The sequence below is a fragment of the Hyperolius riggenbachi genome, chromosome 6 (assembly GCF_040937935.1).
Source record: "Hyperolius riggenbachi isolate aHypRig1 chromosome 6, aHypRig1.pri, whole genome shotgun sequence".
NCBI lineage: Eukaryota > Metazoa > Chordata > Amphibia > Anura > Hyperoliidae > Hyperolius > Hyperolius riggenbachi.
In genome coordinates, this window is record NC_090651.1 from 287,217,578 (window position 1) to 287,242,091 (window position 24,514).

Here is a 24,514-nt window from a genome sequence, read left to right on the forward strand (position 1 = left end):
ATGGGCTGATAGTGTTATCTTACTTGTTTTTTTTAGCGTGTGATGCCATAAGGCATTACACACAGTGCGCAAGAACCATGGATTTAGGAGAGGAATGGCTATGGCTATTGGGGAGGAGGAGGCCATAGGTCAGTGATGGCTAACCTTGACACTCCAGTTGTGGTGGAACTACAAGTCCCATTAAGCATTGCAATGCTCTGACAGCTTTAAACATAATTCAGGGAGGCAGAGGTATGATGGGATTTGTAGTTTGCTGACAGTTGGAGTACCAAGGTTAGCCATCACTACCATAGGTTGTGGAAGAGTAAGTTTACCACTTTAAAAGGTCTCTTTTTATTTGTTTTCTTTTGGTCATACTTACTGCCTTGTGGTCCGGCGCTCCTATTTAGGAGTGCAACGGGCTGATGGTTTAATTTCAGTGTGTGTTTCCATAAGGATTAGTACTCTCTATTCACAGATTCCAACTAGGTTTTACAGCTCACATTGTTGGCCTGTGATATGTAATGCATTTGTGTGTCTGTCATTGTTTGTCTTTAAGCAAGTTGAATGGTTTGAATTTTTTTTTGTGTGTTTCATGTTTTTCATATTCACTGACTTGTGGTCCGGCGCCCTTTGATTAGGACACAACGGGCTGATGGGCTGATTCAATTTCAGTGTGTGATGCCATAAGGATTGGTACTCTCTATTCACAGATGCCACCCAACTATTTTTTTTACAGCTCACTTTGTGGGCCTTTTTATGTGTAAAGTATTTATATATCTGTGATTGTTTGTCTTATTCATGTGATATAATTTATCTTTTTGTTATATGTTTGTCATTCTCACCATCTTGTGGTCCGGCGCTCCTTTTTTAGGAGCCCGACGTGCTGATAGTGTTATCCTACTTGTTTTTTTTAGCGTGTGATGCCATAAGGCATTACATACAGTGCGCAAGGACCATGGATTTAGGAGAGGAATGGCTATGGCTATTGGGGAGGAGGAGGCCATAGGTCAGTGATGGCTAACCTTGACACTCCAGTTGTGGTGGAACTACAAGTCCCATCAGGCATTGCAATGCTCTGACAGCTTTAAGCATAACTCGGAGAGGCAGAGGTATGATGGGATTAGTAGTTTTCTGACAGTTGGTGAGCCAAGGTTATCAATCACTGCCATAGGTTGTGGGAGAGGAAGTTTAAAACTTTAAAAGATGTCTTTTTTTGTTTTCTGTTGGTCATACTCACTGCCTTGTGGTCCGGCGCTCCTATTTAGGAGTGCAACGGGCTGATGGTTCAATTTCAGTGTGTGTTTCCATAAGGATCAGTACACTCTATTCGCAGATTCCAACTATGTTTTACAGCTCACATTGTTGGCCTGTGATATGTAATGCATTTGTGTGTCTGTCATTGTTTGTCTTTATGCAAGTTAAATGGTTTGAATTTTTTTTTTGGTGTTTCATGTGTGTCATATTCACCGACTTGTGGTCCGGCGCCCTTTGATTAGGACGCAACTTGGCTGATGGGATGATTAAATTTCAGTGTGTGATGCCATAAGGATTGGTAATCTCTATTCGCAGATGCCACCCAACTATTTTTTGCAGCTCACTTTGTGTGCCTTTTTTATGTGTAAAGTATTTGTATATCTGTGATTGTTTGTCTTATGCATGTTACATGGTTTGTCTTTTTGTTATATGTTTGTCATTCTCACCATCTCGTGGTCCGGCGCTCCTTGTTTAGGAGCCCGACGGGCTGTTAGTGTAATCTTACTTGTTTTTTTTAGCGTGTGATGCCATAAGGCATTACATACAGTGCGCAAGAACCATGGATTTAGGAGAGGAATGGCTATGGCTATTGGAGAGGAGGAGTCGATAGGTCAGTGATGGCTAACCTTGACACTCCAGTTGTGGTGGAACTACAAGTCCCATCAGGCATTGCAATACTCTGACAGCTTTAAGCATAACTTGGGTAGGCAGAGGTATGATGGGATTTGTAGTTTTCTGACAGTTGGAGTACCAAGGTTAGCGATCACTGCCATAGGGTGTGGAAGAGGAAGTTTGAAACTTTAAAAGATGTTTTTTTATTTGTTTTCTTTTGGTCATACTTACTGCCTTGTGGTCCAGCGCTCCTATTTAGGAGTGCAACGGGCTGATGGTTTAATTTTAGTGTGTGTTTCCATAAGGATCAGTACTCTCTATTCGCAGATTCCAACTAGGTTTTACAGCTCCCATTGTTGGCCTGTGATATGTAAAATATATGTATGTCTGTCATTGTTTGTATTTATGCAAGTTAAATGGTTTGTATTTTTTTTTTTGGGGGGTGTTTCATGGTTGTCATATTCACTGACTTGTGGTCCGGCGCCCTTTGATTAGGACGCAACGGGCTGATGGGCTGATTTAATTTCAGTGTGTGATGCCATAAGGATTGGTACTCTCTATTCACAGATTCCAACTAGGTTTTACAGCTCACATTGTTGGCCTGTGATATGTAATGCATTTGTGTGTCTGTCATTGTTTGTCTTTATGCAAGTTAACTTAAATGTTTTAAATCTTGTTTGGGGTGTTTCATGTTTGTCATATTCACTGACTTGTGGTCCGGCGCCCTTTGATTAGGACGCAATGGGCTGATGGGCTGATATAATTTCAGTGTGTGATGCCATAAGGATTGGTACTCTCTATTCACAGATGCCACCCAACTATTTTTTTACAGCTCACTTTGTGGGCCTTTTTATGTGTAAAGTATTTATATATCTGTGATTGTTTGTCTTATTCATGTGATATAATTTATCTTTTTGTTATATGTTTGTCATTCTCACCATCTTGTGGTCCGGCGCTCCTTTTTCAGGAGCCCGACGGGCTGATAGTGTAATCTTACTTGTTTTTTTTAGTGTGTGAAGCCATAAGGTTTTATATACAGTGCGCAGCAACCATGGATTTAGGAGAGGAATGGCTATGGCTATTGGGGAGGAGGAGGCCATAGGTCAGTGATAACTAACCTTGACACTCCAGTTGTGGTGGAACTACAAGTCCCATCAGGTATTGCAATGCTCTGACAGCTTTAAGCATAACTCGGGGAGGCAGAGGTATGATGGGATTAGTAGTTTTCTGACAGTTGGTGAGCCAAGGTTATCCATCACTGCCATAGGTTGTGGGAGAGGAAGTTTAAAACTTTAAAAGATGTCTTTTTTTTGTTTTCTGTTGGTCATACTCACTGCCTTGTGGTCCGGCGCTCCTATTTAGGAGTGCAACGGGCTGATGGTCCAATTTCAGTGTGTGTTTCCATAAGGATCAGTACACTCTATTCGCAGATTCCAACTATGTTTTACAGCTCACATTGTTGGCCTGTGATATGTAATGCATTTGTGTGTCTGTCATTGTTTGTCTTTATGCAAGTTAAATGGTTTGAAATTTTTTTTTGTTGTTTCATGTGTGTCATATTCACCGACTTGTGGTCCGGCGCCCTTTGATTAGGACGCAACTTGGCTGATGGGATGATTAAATTTCAGTGTGTGATGCCATAAGGATTGGTAATCTCTATTCGCAGATGCCACCCAACTATTTTTTGCAGCTCACTTTGTGGGCCTTTTTTTATGTGTAAAGTATTTGTATATCTGTGATTGTTTGTCTTATGCATGTTACATGGTTTGTCTTTTTGTTATATGTTTGTCATTCTCACCATCTCGTGGTCCGGCGCTCCTTTTTTAGGAGCACAACGGGCTGATAGTGTTATCTTACTTGTTTTTTTTAGCGTGTGATGCCATAAGGCATTACATACAGTGCGCAAGAACCATGGATTTAGGAGAGGAATGGCTATGGCTATTGGGGAGGAGGAGGCCATAGGTCAGTGATGGCTAACCTTGACACTCCAGTTGTGGTGGAACTACAAGTCCCATTAGGCATTGCAATGCTCTGACAGCTTTAAACAAAACTCAGGGAGGCAGAGGTATGATGGGATTTGTAGTTTGCTGACAGTTGGAGTACCAAGGTTAGCCATCTCTACCATAGGTTGTGGAAGAGTAAGTGTACCACTTTAAAAGGTGTCTTTTTATTTGTTTTCTTTTGGTCATACTTACTGCCTTGTGGTCCGGCGCTCCTATTTAGGAGTGCAACGAGCTGATGGTTTAATTTCAGTGTGTGTTTCCATAAGGATTAGTGCTCTCTATTCACAAATTCCAACTAGGTTTTACAGCTCACATTGTTGGCCTGTGATATGTAAAGTATTTGTATGTCTGTCATTGTTTGTCTTTATGCAAGCTAATTTAAATGTTTTAAATTTTTTGTTTTTTTTTTCATGTTTGTCATATTCACTGACTTGTGGTCCGGCGCCCTTTGATTAGGACGCAACGGGCTGATGGGCTGATTTAATTTCAGTGTGTGATGCCATAAGGATTGGTACTCTCTATTCGCAGATGCCACCCAACTATTTTTTTACAGCTCACTTTGTGGGCCTTTTTATGTGTAAAGTATTTATATATCTGTGATTGTTTGTCTTATTCATGTGATATAATGTATCTTTTTGTTATATGTTTGTCATTCTCACCATCTTGTGGTCCGGCGCTCCTTTTTTTGGAGCCCGATGGGCTGATAGTGTAATCATACTTGTTTTTTTTAGCTTGTGATGCCATAAGGTATTACATACAGTGCGCAAGAACCATAGATTTAGGAGAGGAATGGCTATGGCTATTGGGGAGGAGTAGGCCATAGGTCAGTGATGGCTAACCTTGACACTCCAGTTGTGGTGGAACTACAAGTCCCATCAGGCATTGCAATGCTCTGACAGCTTTAAGCATAACTCGGGAAGGCAGATGTATGATGGGATTTGTAGTTTTCTGGCAGTTGGAGTACCAAGGTTAGCCATCACTGCCATAGGTTGTGGAAGAGGTAGTTTAAAGCTTTAAAAGATGTCTTTTTATTTGTTTTCTTTTGGTCATACTTACTGCCTTGTGGTCCGGCGCTCCTATTTAGGAGTGCAACGGGCTGATGGTTTAATTTCAGTGCGTGTTTCCATAGGGATCAGTAATCTCTATTCGCAGATTCTAACTAGGTTTTACAGCTCACATTGTTGGCCTGTGATATGTAATGCATTTGTGTGTATGTCATTGTTTGTCTTTATGCAAGTTAACTTAAATGTTTTAAATTTTGGGGGGGGGGGGGGGGTTCATGTTTGTCATATTCACTGACTTGTGGTCCGGCGCCCTTTGATTAGGACGCAACGGGTTGATGGGCTAATTTAATTTCAGTGTGTGATGCCATAAGGATTGGTAATCTCTATTCGCAGATACCACCCAACTGTTTTTTTACAGCTCACTTTGTGGGCCTTTTTATGTGTAAAGTATTTGTATATCTGTGATTGTTTGTCTTATTCATGTTATATAATTTATCTTTTTGCTATATGTTTGTAATTCTCACCATCTTGTGGTCAAGCGCTCCTTCTTTAGGAGCCTGACGGGCTAATAGTGTAATCTTACTTATTTTTTTTAGCGTGTGATGCCATAGGTATTACATACAGTGCGCAGCAACCATGGATTTAGGAGAGGAATGGCTATGGCTATTGGGGAGGAGGAGGCCATAGGTCAGTGATGGCTAACCTTGACATTGCAGTTGTGGTGGAACTACAAGTCCCATCAGGCATTGCAATGCTCTGACAGCTTTAAGCGTAACTCAGGGAGACAGAGGTATGATCAGATTAGCAGTTTTCTGACTGTTGGTGAGCCAAGGTTATCCATCACTGCCATAGGTTGTGGAAGAGGAAGTTTAAAACTTTAAAAGATGTCTTTTTATGTTTTCTGTTGGTCATACTCACTGCCTTGTGGTCCGGCGCTCCTATTTAGGAGTGCAACGGGCTGATGGTTTAATTTCAGTGTGTGTTTCCATAAGGATCAGTACTCTCTATTCGCAGATTCCAACTAGGTTTTACAGCTCACATTGTTGGCCTGTGATATGTAATGCATTTGTGTGTCTGTCATTGTTTGTCTCTATGCAAGTTAACTTAAATGTTTTACATTTTTTTAGGGGTGTTTCATGTTTGTCATATTCACTGACTTGTGGTCCGGCGCCCTTTGATTAGGACGCAACGGGCTGATGGGCTGATTTAATTTCAGTGTGTGATGCCATAAGGATTGGTACTCTCTATTCGCAGATGCCACCCAACTATTTTTTTACAGCTCACTTTGTGGGCCCTTTTATGTGTTAAGTATTTATATATCTGTGATTTTTTTGCTTTATTCATGTGATATAATTTATCTTTTTGTTATATGTTTATCATTCTCACCATCTTGTGGTCCGGCGCTCATTTTTTAGGAGCCCGACAGGCTGATAGTGTAATCTTACTTGTTTTTTTAGCGTGTGATGCCATAAGGTATTACATACAGTGCGCAACAACCATGGATTTAGGAGAGGAATGGCTATGGCTATTGTGGAGGAGGAGGCCATAGGTCAGTGATGGCTAACTTTGACACTCAAGTTGTGGTGGAACTACAAGTCCCATCAGGCATTGCAATGCTCTGACAGCTTTAAGCATAACTCGGGGAGGCAGAGGTATGCTGGGATTTGTAGTTTTCTGACAGTTGGAGTACCAAGGTTAGCCATCACTGCAATAGGTTGTGGAAGAGGAAGTTTAAAACTTTAAAAGATGTCTTTTTATTTGTTTTCTTTTAGTCATACTCACTGCCTTGTGGTCCGGCGCTCCTATTTAGAAGTGCAACGGGCTGATGGTTTAATTTCAGTGTGTGTTTCCATAAGGATCAGTACTCTCTATTCGCAGATTCCAACTAGGTTTTACAGCTCACATTGTTGGCCTGTGATATGTAATGCATTTGTGTGTTTGTCATTGTTTGTCTTTATGCAAGTTAACTTAAATGTTTTTAATTTTTTGGGGGGTGTTTCATGTTTGTCATATTCACTGACTTGTGGTCCGGCGCCCTTTGATTAGGACGCAACGGGCTGATGGGCTGATTTAATTTCAGTGTGTGATGCCATTAGGATTGGTACTCTCTATTCGCAGATGCCACCCAACTATTTTTTTACAGCTCACTTTGTGGGCGGCCCATTTATGTGTAAAGTATTTATATATCTGTGATTGTTTGTCTTATTCATGTGATATAATTTATCTTTTTGTTATATGTTTGTCATTCTCACCATCTTGTGGTCCGGCGCTCCTTTTTTAGGAGCCCGACGGGCTGGTAGTGTAATCTTAATTGTTTTTTTTAGCGTGTGATGCCATAAGGTATTATATACAGTGCGCAACAACCATGGATTTAGGAGAGGAATGGCTATGGCTATTGGGGAGGAGGAGGCCATAGGTCAGTGATGGCTAACTTTTACACTCCAGTTGTGGTGGAACTACAAGTCCCATCAGGCATTGCAATGCTCTGATAGCTTTACGCATAACTCGGGGAGGCAGAGGTATGATGGGATTTGTAGTTTTCTAACAGTTGGAGTAGCAAGGTTAGCCATCACTGCCATAGGTTGTGGAAGAGGAAGTTTAAAACTTTAAAAGATGTATTTTATTTGTTTTCTTTTGGTCATACTTACTGCCTTGTGGTCCGGCGCTCCTATTTAGGAGTGCAACGGGCTGATGGTTTAATTTCAGTGTGTGTTTCCATAAGGATCAGTACTCTCTATTCGCAGATTCCAACTAGGTTTTACAGCTCACATTGTTGGCCTGTGATATGTAATGCATTTGTGTGTCTGTCATTGTTTGTCTTTATGCAAGTTAACTTAAATGTTTTTAATTTTTTGGGGGGTGTTTCATGTTTGTCATATTCACTGACTTGTGGTCCGGCGCCCTTTGATTAGGACGCAACGGGCTGATGGGCTGATTTAATTTCAGTGTGTGATGCGATTAGGATTGGTACTCTCTATTCGCAGATGCCACCTAACTATCTTTTTACAGCTCACTTTGTGGGCCTTTTTATGTGTAAAGTATTTATATATCTGTGATTATTTGTCTTATTCATGTGATATAATTTATCTTTTTGTTATATGTTTGTCATTCTCACCATCTTGTGGTCCGGCGCTCCTTTTTTAGGAGCCCGACGGGCTGATAGTGTAATCTTACTTGTTTTTTTTAGTGTGTGATGCCTTAAGGTTTTATATACAGTGCGCAACAACCATGGATTTAGGAGAGGAATGGCTATGGCTATTGGGGAGGAGGAGGCCATAGGTCAGTGATGGCTAACCTTGACACTCCAGTTGTGGTGGAATTACAAGTCCCATCAGGCATTGCAATGCTCTGACAGCTTTAAGCATAACTCGGGGAGGCAGAGGTATGCTCGGATTTGTAGTTTTCTGACAGTTGGAGTGCTAAGGTTAGCCATTACTGCCATAGGTTGTGGAAGAGGAAGTTTAAAACATTAAAATATGTATTTTTATTTGTTTTCTTTTGGTCATACCGACTGCCTTGTGGTCCGGCGCTCCTATTTAGGAGTGCAACGGGCTGATGGTTTAATTTCAGTGTGTGTTTCCATGACGATCAGTACTCTCTATTTGCAGAATCCAATTAGGTTTTACAGCTCACATTGTTGGCCTGTGATATGTAATGCATTTGTGTGTCTGTCATTGTTTGTCTTAGTGCAAGTTAACTTAAATGTTTTACATTTTTTGGGGGGTGTTTCATGTTTGTCATATTCACTAACTTGTGGTCTGGTGCCCTTTGATTAGGACGCAACGGGCTGATGGGTTAATTTAATTTCAGTGTGTGATGCCATAAGGATTGGTACTCTCTATTCACAGATGCCACCCAACTATTTTTTTACAGCTCACTTTGTGGGCCTTTTTATGTGTAAAGTATTTATATATGTGTGATTGTTTGTCTTATTCATGTGATATAATTTATCTTTTTGTTATATGTTTGTCATTCTCACCATCTTGTGGTCCGGCGCTCCTTTTTCAGGAGCCCGACGGGCTGATAGTGTAATCTTACTTGTTTTTTTTAGTGTGTGAAGCCATAAGGTTTTATATACAGTGCGCAGCAACCATGGATTTAGGAGAGGAATGGCTATGGCTATTGGGGAGGAGGAGGCCATAGGTCAGTGATAACTAACCTTGACACTCCAGTTGTGGTGGAACTACAAGTCCCATCAGGTATTGCAATGCTCTGACAGCTTTAAGCATAACTCGGGGAGGCAGAGGTATGATGGGATTAGTAGTTTTCTGACAGTTGGTGAGCCAAGGTTATCCATCACTGCCATAGGTTGTGGGAGAGGAAGTTTAAAACTTTAAAAGATGTCTTTTTTTTGTTTTCTGTTGGTCATACTCACTGCCTTGTGGTCCGGCGCTCCTATTTAGGAGTGCAACGGGCTGATGGTTCAATTTCAGTGTGTGTTTCCATAAGGATCAGTACACTCTATTCGCAGATTCCAACTATGTTTTACAGCTCACATTGTTGGCCTGTGATATGTAATGCATTTGTGTGTCTGTCATTGTTTGTCTTTATGCAAGTTAAATGGTTTGAAATTTTTTTTTGTTGTTTCATGTGTGTCATATTCACCGACTTGTGGTCCGGCGCCCTTTGATTAGGACGCAACTTGGCTGATGGGATGATTAAATTTCAGTGTGTGATGCCATAAGGATTGGTAATCTCTATTCGCAGATGCCACCCAACTATTTTTTGCAGCTCACTTTGTGGGCCTTTTTTTATGTGTAAAGTATTTGTATATCTGTGATTGTTTGTCTTATGCATGTTACATGGTTTGTCTTTTTGTTATATGTTTGTCATTCTCACCATCTCGTGGTCCGGCGCTCCTTTTTTAGGAGCACAACGGGCTGATAGTGTTATCTTACTTGTTTTTTTTAGCGTGTGATGCCATAAGGCATTACATACAGTGCGCAAGAACCATGGATTTAGGAGAGGAATGGCTATGGCTATTGGGGAGGAGGAGGCCATAGGTCAGTGATGGCTAACCTTGACACTCCAGTTGTGGTGGAACTACAAGTCCCATTAGGCATTTCAATGCTCTGACAGCTTTAAACAAAACTCAGGGAGGCAGAGGTATGATGGGATTTGTAGTTTGCTGACAGTTGGAGTACCAAGGTTAGCCATCTCTACCATAGGTTGTGGAAGAGTAAGTGTACCACTTTAAAAGGTGTCTTTTTATTTGTTTTCTTTTGGTCATACTTACTGCCTTGTGGTCCGGCGCTCCTATTTAGGAGTGCAACGAGCTGATGGTTTAATTTCAGTGTGTGTTTCCATAAGGATTAGTGCTCTCTATTCACAAATTCCAACTAGGTTTTACAGCTCACATTGTTGGCCTGTGATATGTAAAGTATTTGTATGTCTGTCATTGTTTGTCTTTATGCAAGCTAATTTAAATGTTTTAAATTTTTTGTTTTTTTTTTCATGTTTGTCATATTCACTGACTTGTGGTCCGGCGCCCTTTGATTAGGACGCAACGGGCTGATGGGCTGATTTAATTTCAGTGTGTGATGCCATAAGGATTGGTACTCTCTATTCGCAGATGCCACCCAACTATTTTTTTACAGCTCACTTTGTGGGCCTTTTTATGTGTAAAGTATTTATATATCTGTGATTGTTTGTCTTATTCATGTGATATAATGTATCTTTTTGTTATATGTTTGTCATTCTCACCATCTTGTGGTCCGGCGCTCCTTTTTTTGGAGCCCGATGGGCTGATAGTGTAATCATACTTGTTTTTTTTAGCTTGTGATGCCATAAGGTATTACATACAGTGCGCAAGAACCATAGATTTAGGAGAGGAATGGCTATGGCTATTGGGGAGGAGTAGGCCATAGGTCAGTGATGGCTAACCTTGACACTCCAGTTGTGGTGGAACTACAAGTCCCATCAGGCATTGCAATGCTCTGACAGCTTTAAGCATAACTCGGGAAGGCAGATGTATGATGGGATTTGTAGTTTTCTGGCAGTTGGAGTACCAAGGTTAGCCATCACTGCCATAGGTTGTGGAAGAGGTAGTTTAAAGCTTTAAAAGATGTCTTTTTATTTGTTTTCTTTTGGTCATACTTACTGCCTTGTGGTCCGGCGCTCCTATTTAGGAGTGCAACGGGCTGATGGTTTAATTTCAGTGCGTGTTTCCATAGGGATCAGTAATCTCTATTCGCAGATTCTAACTAGGTTTTACAGCTCACATTGTTGGCCTGTGATATGTAATGCATTTGTGTGTATGTCATTGTTTGTCTTTATGCAAGTTAACTTAAATGTTTTAAATTTTGGGGGGGGGGGGGGGGTTCATGTTTGTCATATTCACTGACTTGTGGTCCGGCGCCCTTTGATTAGGACGCAACGGGTTGATGGGCTAATTTAATTTCAGTGTGTGATGCCATAAGGATTGGTAATCTCTATTCGCAGATACCACCCAACTGTTTTTTTACAGCTCACTTTGTGGGCCTTTTTATGTGTAAAGTATTTGTATATCTGTGATTGTTTGTCTTATTCATGTTATATAATTTATCTTTTTGCTATATGTTTGTAATTCTCACCATCTTGTGGTCAAGCGCTCCTTCTTTAGGAGCCTGAAGGGCTAATAGTGTAATCTTACTTATTTTTTTTAGCGTGTGATGCCATAGGTATTACATACAGTGCGCAGCAACCATGGATTTAGGAGAGGAATGGCTATGGCTATTGGGGAGGAGGAGGCCATAGGTCAGTGATGGCTAACCTTGACATTGCAGTTGTGGTGGAACTACAAGTCCCATCAGGCATTGCAATGCTCTGACAGCTTTAAGCGTAACTCAGGGAGACAGAGGTATGATCAGATTAGCAGTTTTCTGACTGTTGGTGAGCCAAGGTTATCCATCACTGCCATAGGTTGTGGAAGAGGAAGTTTAAAACTTTAAAAGATGTCTTTTTATGTTTTCTGTTGGTCATACTCACTGCCTTGTGGTCCGGCGCTCCTATTTAGGAGTGCAACGGGCTGATGGTTTAATTTCAGTGTGTGTTTCCATAAGGATCAGTACTCTCTATTCGCAGATTCCAACTAGGTTTTACAGCTCACATTGTTGGCCTGTGATATGTAATGCATTTGTGTGTCTGTCATTGTTTGTCTCTATGCAAGTTAACTTAAATGTTTTACATTTTTTTAGGGGTGTTTCATGTTTGTCATATTCACTGACTTGTGGTCCGGCGCCCTTTGATTAGGACGCAACGGGCTGATGGGCTGATTTAATTTCAGTGTGTGATGCCATAAGGATTGGTACTCTCTATTCGCAGATGCCACCCAACTATTTTTTTACAGCTCACTTTGTGGGCCCTTTTATGTGTTAAGTATTTATATATCTGTGATTTTTTTGCTTTATTCATGTGATATAATTTATCTTTTTGTTATATGTTTATCATTCTCACCATCTTGTGGTCCGGCGCTCATTTTTTAGGAGCCCGACAGGCTGATAGTGTAATCTTACTTGTTTTTTTAGCGTGTGATGCCATAAGGTATTACATACAGTGCGCAACAACCATGGATTTAGGAGAGGAATGGCTATGGCTATTGTGGAGGAGGAGGCCATAGGTCAGTGATGGCTAACTTTGACACTCAAGTTGTGGTGGAACTACAAGTCCCATCAGGCATTGCAATGCTCTGACAGCTTTAAGCATAACTCGGGGAGGCAGAGGTATGCTGGGATTTGTAGTTTTCTGACAGTTGGAGTACCAAGGTTAGCCATCACTGCAATAGGTTGTGGAAGAGGAAGTTTAAAACTTTAAAAGATGTCTTTTTATTTGTTTTCTTTTAGTCATACTCACTGCCTTGTGGTCCGGCGCTCCTATTTAGAAGTGCAACGGGCTGATGGTTTAATTTCAGTGTGTGTTTCCATAAGGATCAGTACTCTCTATTCGCAGATTCCAACTAGGTTTTACAGCTCACATTGTTGGCCTGTGATATGTAATGCATTTGTGTGTTTGTCATTGTTTGTCTTTATGCAAGTTAACTTAAATGTTTTTAATTTTTTGGGGGGTGTTTCATGTTTGTCATATTCACTGACTTGTGGTCCGGCGCCCTTTGATTAGGACGCAACGGGCTGATGGGCTGATTTAATTTCAGTGTGTGATGCCATTAGGATTGGTACTCTCTATTCGCAGATGCCACCCAACTATTTTTTTACAGCTCACTTTGTGGGCGGCCCATTTATGTGTAAAGTATTTATATATCTGTGATTGTTTGTCTTATTCATGTGATATAATTTATCTTTTTGTTATATGTTTGTCATTCTCACCATCTTGTGGTCCGGCGCTCCTTTTTTAGGAGCCCGACGGGCTGGTAGTGTAATCTTAATTGTTTTTTTTAGCGTGTGATGCCATAAGGTATTATATACAGTGCGCAACAACCATGGATTTAGGAGAGGAATGGCTATGGCTATTGGGGAGGAGGAGGCCATAGGTCAGTGATGGCTAACTTTTACACTCCAGTTGTGGTGGAACTACAAGTCCCATCAGGCATTGCAATGCTCTGATAGCTTTAAGCATAACTCGGGGAGGCAGAGGTATGATGGGATTTGTAGTTTTCTAACAGTTGGAGTAGCAAGGTTAGCCATCACTGCCATAGGTTGTGGAAGAGGAAGTTTAAAACTTTAAAAGATGTATTTTATTTGTTTTCTTTTGGTCATACTTACTGCCTTGTGGTCCGGCGCTCCTATTTAGGAGTGCAACGGGCTGATGGTTTAATTTCAGTGTGTGTTTCCATAAGGATCAGTACTCTCTATTCGCAGATTCCAACTAGGTTTTACAGCTCACATTGTTGGCCTGTGATATGTAATGCATTTGTGTGTCTGTCATTGTTTGTCTTTATGCAAGTTAACTTAAATGTTTTTAATTTTTTGGGGGGTGTTTCATGTTTGTCATATTCACTGACTTGTGGTCCGGCGCCCTTTGATTAGGACGCAACGGGCTGATGGGCTGATTTAATTTCAGTGTGTGATGCGATTAGGATTGGTACTCTCTATTCGCAGATGCCACCTAACTATCTTTTTACAGCTCACTTTGTGGGCCTTTTTATGTGTAAAGTATTTATATATCTGTGATTATTTGTCTTATTCATGTGATATAATTTATCTTTTTGTTATATGTTTGTCATTCTCACCATCTTGTGGTCCGGCGCTCCTTTTTTAGGAGCCCGACGGGCTGATAGTGTAATCTTACTTGTTTTTTTTAGTGTGTGATGCCTTAAGGTTTTATATACAGTGCGCAACAACCATGGATTTAGGAGAGGAATGGCTATGGCTATTGGGGAGGAGGAGGCCATAGGTCAGTGATGGCTAACCTTGACACTCCAGTTGTGGTGGAATTACAAGTCCCATCAGGCATTGCAATGCTCTGACAGCTTTAAGCATAACTCGGGGAGGCAGAGGTATGCTCGGATTTGTAGTTTTCTGACAGTTGGAGTGCTAAGGTTAGCCATTACTGCCATAGGTTGTGGAAGAGGAAGTTTAAAACATTAAAATATGTATTTTTATTTGTTTTCTTTTGGTCATACCGACTGCCTTGTGGTCCGGCGCTCCTATTTAGGAGTGCAACGGGCTGATGGTTTAATTTCAGTGTGTGTTTCCATGACGATCAGTACTCTCTATTTGCAGAATCCAATTAGGTTTTACAGCTCACATTGTTGGCCTGTGATATGTAATGCATTTGTGTGTCTGTCATTGTTTGTCTTAGTGCAAGTTAACTTAAATGTTTTACATTTTTTGGGGGGTGTTTCATGTTTGTCATATTCACTAACTTGTGGTCTGGTGCCCTTTGATTAGGACGCAACGGGCTGATGGGTTAATTTAATTTCAGTGTGTGATGCCATAAGTATTGGTACTCTCTATTCGCAGATGCCACCCAACTATTTTTTACAGCTCACTTTGTGGGCCTTTTTATGTGTAAAGTATTTATATATCTGTGATTGTTTGTCTTATTCATGTGATATAATTTATCTTTTTGTTATATGTTTGTCATTCTCACCATCTTGTGGTCCGGCGCTCCTTTTTTAGGAGCCCGACGGGCTGATAGTGTAATCTTACTTGTTTTTTTAGCGTGTGATGCCATAAGGTATTATATACAGTGCGCAACAACCATGGATTTAGGAGAGGAATGGCTATGGCTATTGGGGAGGAGGAGGCCATAGGTCAGTGATGGCTAACTTTGACACTCCAGTTGTGGTGGAACTACAAGTCCCATCAGGCATTGTAATGCTCTGACAGCTTTAAGCATAACTCGGGGAGGCAGAGGTATGATGGGATTTGTAGTTTTCTGACAGTTGGAGTACCAAGGTTAGCCATCACTGCCATAGGTTGTGGAAGAGGAAGTTTAAAACTTTAAAAGATGTATTTTTTTTGGTCATACTTACTGCCTTGTGGTCCGGCGCTCCTATTTAGGAGTGCAACGGGCTGATGGTTTAATTTCAGTGTGTGTTTCCATAAGGATCAGTACTCTCTATTTGCAGATTCCAACGAGGTTTTACAGCTCGCATTGTTGGCCTGTGATATGTAATGCATTTGTGTGTCTGTCATTGTTTGTCTTTATGCAAGTTAACTTAAATGTTTTTAATTTTTTGGGGGGTGTTTCATGTTTGTCATATTCACTGACTTGTGGTCCGGCGCCCTTTGATTAGGACGCAACGGGCTGATGGGCTGATTTAATTTCAGTGTGTGATGCCATTAGGATTGGTACTCTCTATTCATAGATGCCACCAAACTATTTTTTACAGCTCACTTTGTGGGCCTTTTTATGTGTAAAGTATTTATATATCTGTGATTATTTGTCTTATTCATGTGATATAATTTATCTTTTTGTTATATGTTTGTCATTCTCACCATCTTGTGGTCCTGCGCTCCTTTTTTAGGAGCCCGACGGGCTGATAGTGTAATCTTAATTGTTTTTTTTAGCGTGTGATGCCATAAGGTATTATATACAGTGCTCAACAACCATGGATTTAGGAGAGGAATGGCTATGGTTTTGGGGAGGAGGAGGCCATAGGTCAGTGATGGCTAACCTTGACACTCCAGTTGTGGTGGAATTACAAGTCCCATTAGGCATTGCAATGCGCTGACAGCTTTAAGCATAACTCAGGGAGGCAGAGGTATGCTGGGATTTGTAGTTTTCTGACAGTTGGAGTACCAAGGTTAGCCATCACTGCCATAGGTTGTGGAAGAGGAAGTTTAAAACTTTAAAAGATGTCTTTTATTTGTTTTCTTTAGGTCATACTTACTGCCTTGTGGTCCGGCGCTCCTATTTAGGAGTGCAACAGGCTGATGGTTTAATTTCAGTGTGTGTTTCCATAAGGATCAGTACTCTCTATTCGCAGATTCCAACGAGGTTTTACAGCTCACATTGTTGGCCTGTGATATGTAATGCATTTGTGTATCTTTCATTGTTTGTCTTTATGCAAGTTAACTTAAATGTTTTACATTTTTTTGGGGGTGTTTCATGTTTGTCATATTCACTGACTTGTGGTCCGGCGCCCTTTGATTAGGACGCAACGGGCTGATGGGCTGATTTAATTTCAGTGTGTGATGCCATTAGGATTGGTACTCTCTATTCGCAGATGCCACCCAACTATTTTTTTACAGCTCACTTTGTGGGCCTTTTTATGTGTAAAGTATTTATATATCTGTGATTGTTTGTCTTATTCATGTGATATAATTTATCTTTTTGTTATATGTTTGTCATTCTCACCATCTTGTGGTCCGGCGCTCCTTTTTTAGGAGCCCGACGGGCTGATAGTGTAATCTTACTTGTTTTTTTTAGCGTGTGATGCCATAAGGTATTATATACAGTGCGCAACAACCATGGATTTAGGAGAGGAATGGCTATGGCTATTGGGGAGGAGGAGGCCATAGGTCAGTGATGGCTAACCTTGACACTCCAGTTGTGGTGGAACTACAAGTCCCATCAGGCATTGCAATGCTCTGACAGCTTTAAGCATAACTCGGGAGGCAGAGGTATGCTGGGATTTGTAGTTTTCTGACAGTTGGAGTACCAAGGTTAGCCATCACTACCATAGGTTGTGGAAGAGGAAGTTTAAAACTTTAAAAGATGTATTTTATTTGTTTTCTTTTGGTCATACTTACTGCCTTGTGGTCCGGCGCTCCTATTTAGGAGTGCAACGGGCTGATGGTTTAATTTCAGTGTGTGTTTCCATAAGGATCAGTACTCTCTATTCGCAGATTCCAACGAGGTTTTACAGCTCACATTGTTGGCCTGTGATATGTAATGCATTTGTGTGTCTGTCATTGTTTGTCTTTATGCAAGTTAACTTAAATGTTTTTAATTTTTTTGGGGGTGTTTCATGTTTGTCATATTCACTGACTTGTGGTCCGGCGCCCTTTGATTAGGACGCAACGGGCTGATGGGCTGATTTAATTTCAGTGTGTGATGCCCTAAGGATTGGTACTCTCTATTCGCAGATGCCACCCAACTATTTTTTTACAGCTCACTTTGTGGGCGGCCCATTTATGTGTAAAGTATTTATATATCTGTGATTATTTGTCTTATTCATGTGATATAATTTATCTTTTTGTTATATGTTTGTCATTCTCACCATCTTGTGGTCCGGCGCTCCTTTTTTAGGAGCCAGACGGGCTGATAGTGTAATCTTACTTGTTTTTTTTAGCGTGTGATGCCATAAGGTATTATATACAGTGCGCAACAACCATGGATTTAGGAGAGGAATGGCTATGGCTATTGGGGAGCAGGAGGCCATAGGTCAGTGATGGCTAACTTTGACACTCCAGTTGTGGTGGAACTACAAGTCCCATCAGGCATTGCAATGCTCTGACAGCTTTAAGCATAACTCGGGGAGGCAGAGGTATGATGGGATTTGGAGTTTTCTAACAGTTGGAGTAGCAAGGTTAGCCATCACTGCCATAGGTTGTGGAAGAGGAAGTTTAAAACTTTAAAAGATGTATTTTATTTGTTTTCTTTTGGTCATACTTACTGCCTTGTGGTCCGGCGCTCCTATTTAGGAGTGCAACGGGCTGATGGTTTAATTTCAGTGTGTGTTTCCATAAGGATCAGTACTCTCTATTCGCAGATTCCAACTAGGTTTTACAGCTCACATTGTTGGCCTGTGATATGTAATGCATTTGTGTGTCTGTCATTGTTTGTCTTTATGCAAGTTAACTTAAATGTTTTAAATTTTTTGGGGGGTGTTTCATGTTTGTCATATTCACTGACTTGTGTTCCGGCGCCCTTTGATTAGGACGCAACGGGCTGATGGGCTGATTTAATTTCAGTGTGTGATGCGATTAGGATGCGTACTCTCTATTCGCCGATGCCACCCAACTATTTTTTACAGCTCACTTTGTGGGCCTTTTTATGTGTAAAGTATTTATATATGTGTGATTGTTTGTCTTATTCATGTGATATAATTTATCTTTTTGTTATATGTTTGTCATTCTCACCATCTTGTGGTCCGGCGCTCCTTTTTCAGGAGCCCGACGGGCTGATAGTGTAATCTTACTTGTTTTTTTTAGTGTGTGAAGCCATAAGGTTTTATATACAGTGCGCAGCAACCATGGATTTAGGAGAGGAATGGCTATGGCTATTGGGGAGGAGGAGGCCATAGGTCAGTGATGGCTAACCTTGACACTCCAGTTGTGGTGGAATTATAAGTCCCATCAGGCATTGCAATGCTCTGACAGCTTTAAGCATAACTCGGGGAGGCAGAGGTATGCTGGGATTTGTAGTTTTCTGACAGTTGGAGTGCCAAGGTTAGCCATCATTGCCATAGGTTGTGGAAGAGGAAGTTTAAAACATTAAAATATGTATTTTTATTTGATTTCTTTTGGTCATACCGACTGCCTTGTGGTCCGGCGCTCCTATTTAGGAGTGCAACGGGCTGATGGTTTAATTTCAGTGTGTGTTTCCATAAGGATCAGTACTCTCTTTCGCAGATTCCAACTAGGTTTTACAGCTCACATTGTTGGCCTGTGATATGTAATGCATTTGTGTGTCTGTCATTGTTTGTCTTTATGCAAGTTAACTTAAATGTTTTTAATTTTTTTGGGGGTGTTTCATGTTTGTCATATTCACTGACTTGTGGTCCGGCGCCCTTTTATTAGGACGCAATGGGTTGATGGGCTGATTTAATTTCAGTGTGTGATGCCATAAGGATTGGTACTCTCTATTAGCAGATGCCACCCAACTATTTTTTTACAGCTCACTTTGTGGGCCCTTTTATGTGTAAAGTATTTATATATCTGTGATTGTTTGTCTTATTCATGTGATATAATTTATCTTTTTGTTATATGTCTATCATTCTCACCATCTTGTGGTCCGGCGCTCCTTTTTTAGGAGCCCGACGGGCTGATAGTGTAATCTTACTTGTTTTTTTTAGCGTGTGATGCCATAAGGTATTACATACAGTGTGCAGCAACCATGGATTTAGGAGAGGAATGGCTATGGCTATTGGGGAGGAGGAGGCCATAGGTCAGTGATGGCTAACTTTGACACTCCAGTTGTGGTGGAACTACAAGTCCCATCAGGCATTGCAATGCTCTGACAGCTTTAAGCATAACTCGGGGAGGCAGAGGTATGATGGGATTTGTAGTTTTCTGACAGTTGGAGTACCTAGGTTAGCCATCACTGCCATAGGTTGTGGAAGAGGAAGTTTAAAACTTTAAAAGATGTATTTTATTTGTTTTCTTTTGGTCATACTTACTGCCTTGTGGTCTGGCGCTCCTATTTAGGAGTGCAACAGGCTGATGGTTTAATTTCAGTGTGTGTTTCCATAAGGATCAGTACTCTCTATTCGCAGATTCCAACGAGGTTTTACAGCTCACATTGTTGGCCTGTGATATGTAATGCATTTGTGTGTCTGTCATTGTTTGTCTTTATGAAAGTTAACTTAAATGTTTTTAATTTTTTGGGGGGTGTTTCATGTTTGTCATATTCACTGACTTGTGGTCCGGCGCCGTTTGATTAGGATGCAACGGGCTGATGGGCTGATTTAATTTCAGTGTGTGATGCCATAAGGATTGGTACTCTCTATTCGCAGATGCCACCCAACTATTTTTTACAGCTCACTTTGTGGGCCTTTTTATGTGTAAAGGATTTATATATCTGTGATTGTTTGTCTTATTCATGTGATATAATTTATCTTTTTGTTATATGTGTGTCATTCTCACCATCTTGTGGTCCGGCGCTCCTTTTTTAGGAGCCCGTCGGGCTGATAGTGTAATCTTATTTGTTTTTTTAGCGTGTGATGCCATAAGGTATTACATACAGTGCGCAGCAACCATGGATTTAGGAGAGGAATGGCTATGGCTATTGGGGAGGAGGAGGCCATAGGTCAGTGATGGCTAACCTAGACACTCCAGTTGTGGTGGAACTACAAGTCCCATAAGGCATTGCAATGCTCTGACAGCTTTAAGCATAACTCGGGGAGGCAGAGGTATGATGGGATTTGTAGTTTTCTGACAGTTGGAGTACCAAGGTTAGCCATCACTGCCGTAGGTTGTGGAAGAGGAAGTTTAAAACTTTAAAAGATGTATTTTATTTGTTTTCTTTTGGTCATACTTACTGCCTTGTGGTCCGGCGCTCCTATTAAGGAGTGCAACGGGCTGATGGTTTAATTTCAGTGTGTGTTTCCATAAGGATCAATACTCTCTATTCGCAGATTCCAACGAGGTTTTACAGCTCACATTGTTGGCCTGTGATATGTAATGCATTTGTGTGTCTGTCATTGTTTGTCTTTATGCAAGTTAACTTAAATGTTTTTAATTTTTTTGGGGGCGTTTCATGTTTGTCATATTCACTGACTTGTGGTCCGGCGCCCTTTGATTAGGACGCAACGGGCTGATGCGCTGATTTAATTTCAGTGTGTGATGCCATAAGGATTGGTACTCTCTATTCGCAGATGCCACCCAACTATTTTTTTACAGCTCACTTTGTGGGCCCTTTTATGGGTAAAGTATTTATATATCTGTGATTGTTTGTCTTATTCATGTGATATAATTTATCTTTTTGTTATATGTTTGTCATTCTCACCATCTTGTGGTCCGGCGCTCCTTTTTTAGGAGCCCGACGGGCTGATAGTGTAATCTTACTTGTTTTTTTTAGCGTGTGATGCCATAAGGTATTACATACAGTGCGCAACAACCATGGATTTAGGAGAGGAATGGCTATGGCTATTGGGGAGGAGGAGGCCATAGGTCAGTGATGGCTAACCTTGACACTCCAGTTGTGGTGGAACTACAAGTCCCATCAGGCATTGCAATGCTCTGACAGCTTTAAGCATAACTCGGGGAGGCAGAGGTATGATGGGATTTGTAGTTTTCTAACAGTTGGAGTACCAAGGTTAGCCATCACTGCCATAGGTTGTGGAAGAGGAAGTTTAAAACTTTAAAAGATGTATTTTATTTGTTTTCTTTTGGTCATACTTACTGCCTTGTGGTCCGGCGCTCCTACTTAGGAGTGCAACGGGCTGATGGTTTAATTTCAGTGTGTGTTTCCATAAGGATCAGTACTCTCTATTCGCAGATTCCAACGAGGTTTTACAGCTCACATTGTTGGCCTGTGATATGTAATGCATTTGTGTGTCTGTCATTGTTTGTCTTTATGCAAGTTAACTTAAATGTTTTTAATTTTTTTGGGGGTGTTTCATGTTTGTCATATTCACTGACTTGTGGTCCGGCGCCGTTTGATTAGGACGCAACGGGCTGATGGGCTGATTTAATTTCAGTGTGTGATGCCATAAGGATTGGTACTCTCTATTCGCAGATGCCACCCAACTATTTTTTACAGCTCACTTTGTGGGCCCTTTATGTGTAAAGTATTTATAAATCTGTGATTGTTTGTCTTATTCATGTGATATAATTTATCTTTTTGTTACATGTTTATCATTCTCACCATCTTGTGGTCCGGCGCTCCTTTTTTAGGAGCCCGACTGGCTGATAGTGTAATCTTACTTGGTTTTTTTAGCGTGTGATGCCATAAGGTATTACATACAGTTCGCAGCAACCATGGATTTAGGAGAGGAATGGCTATGACTATTGGGGGGGAGGAGGAGGCCATAGGTCAGTGATGGCTAACTTTGACACTCCAGTTGTGGTGGAACTACAAGTCCCATCAGGCATTGCAATGCTCTGACAGCTTTAAGCATAAATCGGGGAGGCAGAGGTATGATGGGATTTGTAGTTTTCTGACATTTGGAGTACCAAGGTTAGCCATCACTGCAATAGGTTTTGGAAGAGGAAGTTTAAAACTTTAAAAGATGTCTTTTTATTTGTTTTCTTTTAGTCATACTCACTGCCTTTTGGTCCGGCGCTCCTATTTAGGAGTGCTACAGGCTGATGGTTTAATTTCAGTGTGTGTTTCCATAAGTATCAGTACTCTCTATTCGCATATTCCAACTAGGTTTTACAGCTCACATTGTTGGCCTGTGATATGTAATGCATTTGTGTGTCTGACATTGTTTGTCTTTATGCAAGTTAACTTAAATGTTTTACATTTTTTTAGGGGTGTTTCATGTTTGTCATATTCACTGACTTGTGGTCCGGCGCCCTTTGATTAGGACGCAACGGGCTGATGGGCTGATTTAATTTCAGTGTGTGATACCATAAGGATTGGTACTCTCTATTCGCAGATGCCACCCAACTGTTTTTTTACAGCTCACTTTGAGGGCCTTTTTATGTGTAAAGTATTTATATATCTGTGATTTGTTTGTCTTATTCATGTGATATAATTTATCTTTTTGTTATATGTTTGTCATTCTCACCATCTTGTGGTCCGGCGCTCCTTTTTTAGGAGCCCAACGGGCTGATAGTGTAATCTTACTTGTTTTTTTTAGCGTGTGATGCCATAAGGTATTACATACAGTGCGCAACAACCATGGATTTAGGAGAGGAATGGCTATGGCTATTGGGGAGGAGGAGGCCATAGGTCAGTGATGGCTAACCTTGACACTCCAGTTGTGGTGGAATTACAAGTCCCATCAGGCATTGCAATGCTCTGACAGCTTTAAGCATAACTCGGGGAGGCAGAGGTATGATAGGATTTGTAGTTTTCTGACAGTTGGAGTACCAAGGTTAGCCATCACTGCCATAGGTTGTGGAAGAGGAAGTTTAAAACTTTTAAAGATATATTTTTATTTGTTTTCTTTTGGTCATACTTACTGCCTTGTGGTCCGGCGCTCCTATTTAGGAGTGCAAGGGGTGATGGTTTAATTTCAGTGTGTGTTTCCATAAGGATCAGTACTCTCTATTCGCAGATTCCAACTAGGTTTTACAGCTCACATTGTTTGCCTGTGATATGTAATGCATTTGTGTGTCTGTCATTATTTGATTTTGTGCAAGTTAACTTAAATGTTTTTAATTTTTTTTGGGTTGTTTCATGTTTGTCATATTCACTGACTTGTGGTCCGGCGCCCTTTGATTAGGACGCAACGGGCTAATGGGCTGATTTAATTTCAGTGTGTGATGCCATAAGTATTGGTACTCTCTATTCGCAGATGCCACCCAACTATTTTTTACAGCTCACTTTGTGGGCCTTTTTATGTGTAAAGTATTTATATATCTGTGATTGTTTGTCTTATTCATGTAATACAATTTATCTTTTTGTTATATGTTTGTCATTCTCACCATCTTGTGGTCCGGTGCTCGTTTTTTAGGAGCCCGACGGGCTGATAGTGTAATCTTACTTTTTTTTTTTAGCGAGTGATTCCATAAGGTATTACATACAGTGCGCAACAACCATGGATTTAGGAGAGGAATGGCTATGGCTATTGGGGAGGAGGAGGCTATAGGTCAGTGATGGCTAACTTTGACACTCCAGTTGTGGTGGAACTACAAGTCCCATCAGGCATTGCAATGCTCTGACAGCTTTAAGCATAACTCGGGGAGGCAGAGGTATGATGGGATTTGTAGTTTTCTGACAGTTGGAGTACCAAGGTTAGCCATCACTGCAATATGTTGTGGAAGAGGAAGTTTAAAACTTTAAAAGATGTCTTTTTATTTGTTTTCTTTTGGTCATACCAACTGCGTTGTGGTCCGGCGCTCCTATTTAGGAGTGCAACGGGCTGATGGTTTAATTTCAGTGTGTGTTTCCATAAGGATCAGTACTCTCTATTCGCAGATTCCAATTAGGTTTTACAGCTCACATTGTTGGCCTGTGATATGTAATGCATTTGTGTGTCTGTCATTGTTTGTCTTTGTGCAAGTTAACTTAAATGTTTTTAATTTTTTTGGGGGTGTTTCATGTTTGTCATATTCACTGACTTGTGGTCCGGCGCCCTTTGATTAGGACGCAACGGGTTGATGGGCTGATTTATTTTCAGTGTGTGATGCCATAAGGATTGGTACTCTCTATTCGCAGATGCCACCCAACTATTTTTTTACAGCTCACTTTGTGGGCCCTTTTATGTGTAAAGTATTTATATATCTGTGATTGTTTGTCTTATTCATGTGATATAATTTATCTTTTTGTTATATGTCTATCATTCTCACCATCTTGTGGTCCGGCGCTCCTTTTTAGGAGCCCGACGGGCTGATAGTGTAATCTTACTTGTTGTTTTTAGCGTGTGATGCCATAAGGTATTACATACAGTGCGCAGCAACCATGGATTTAGGAGAGGAATGGCTATGGCTATTGGGGAGG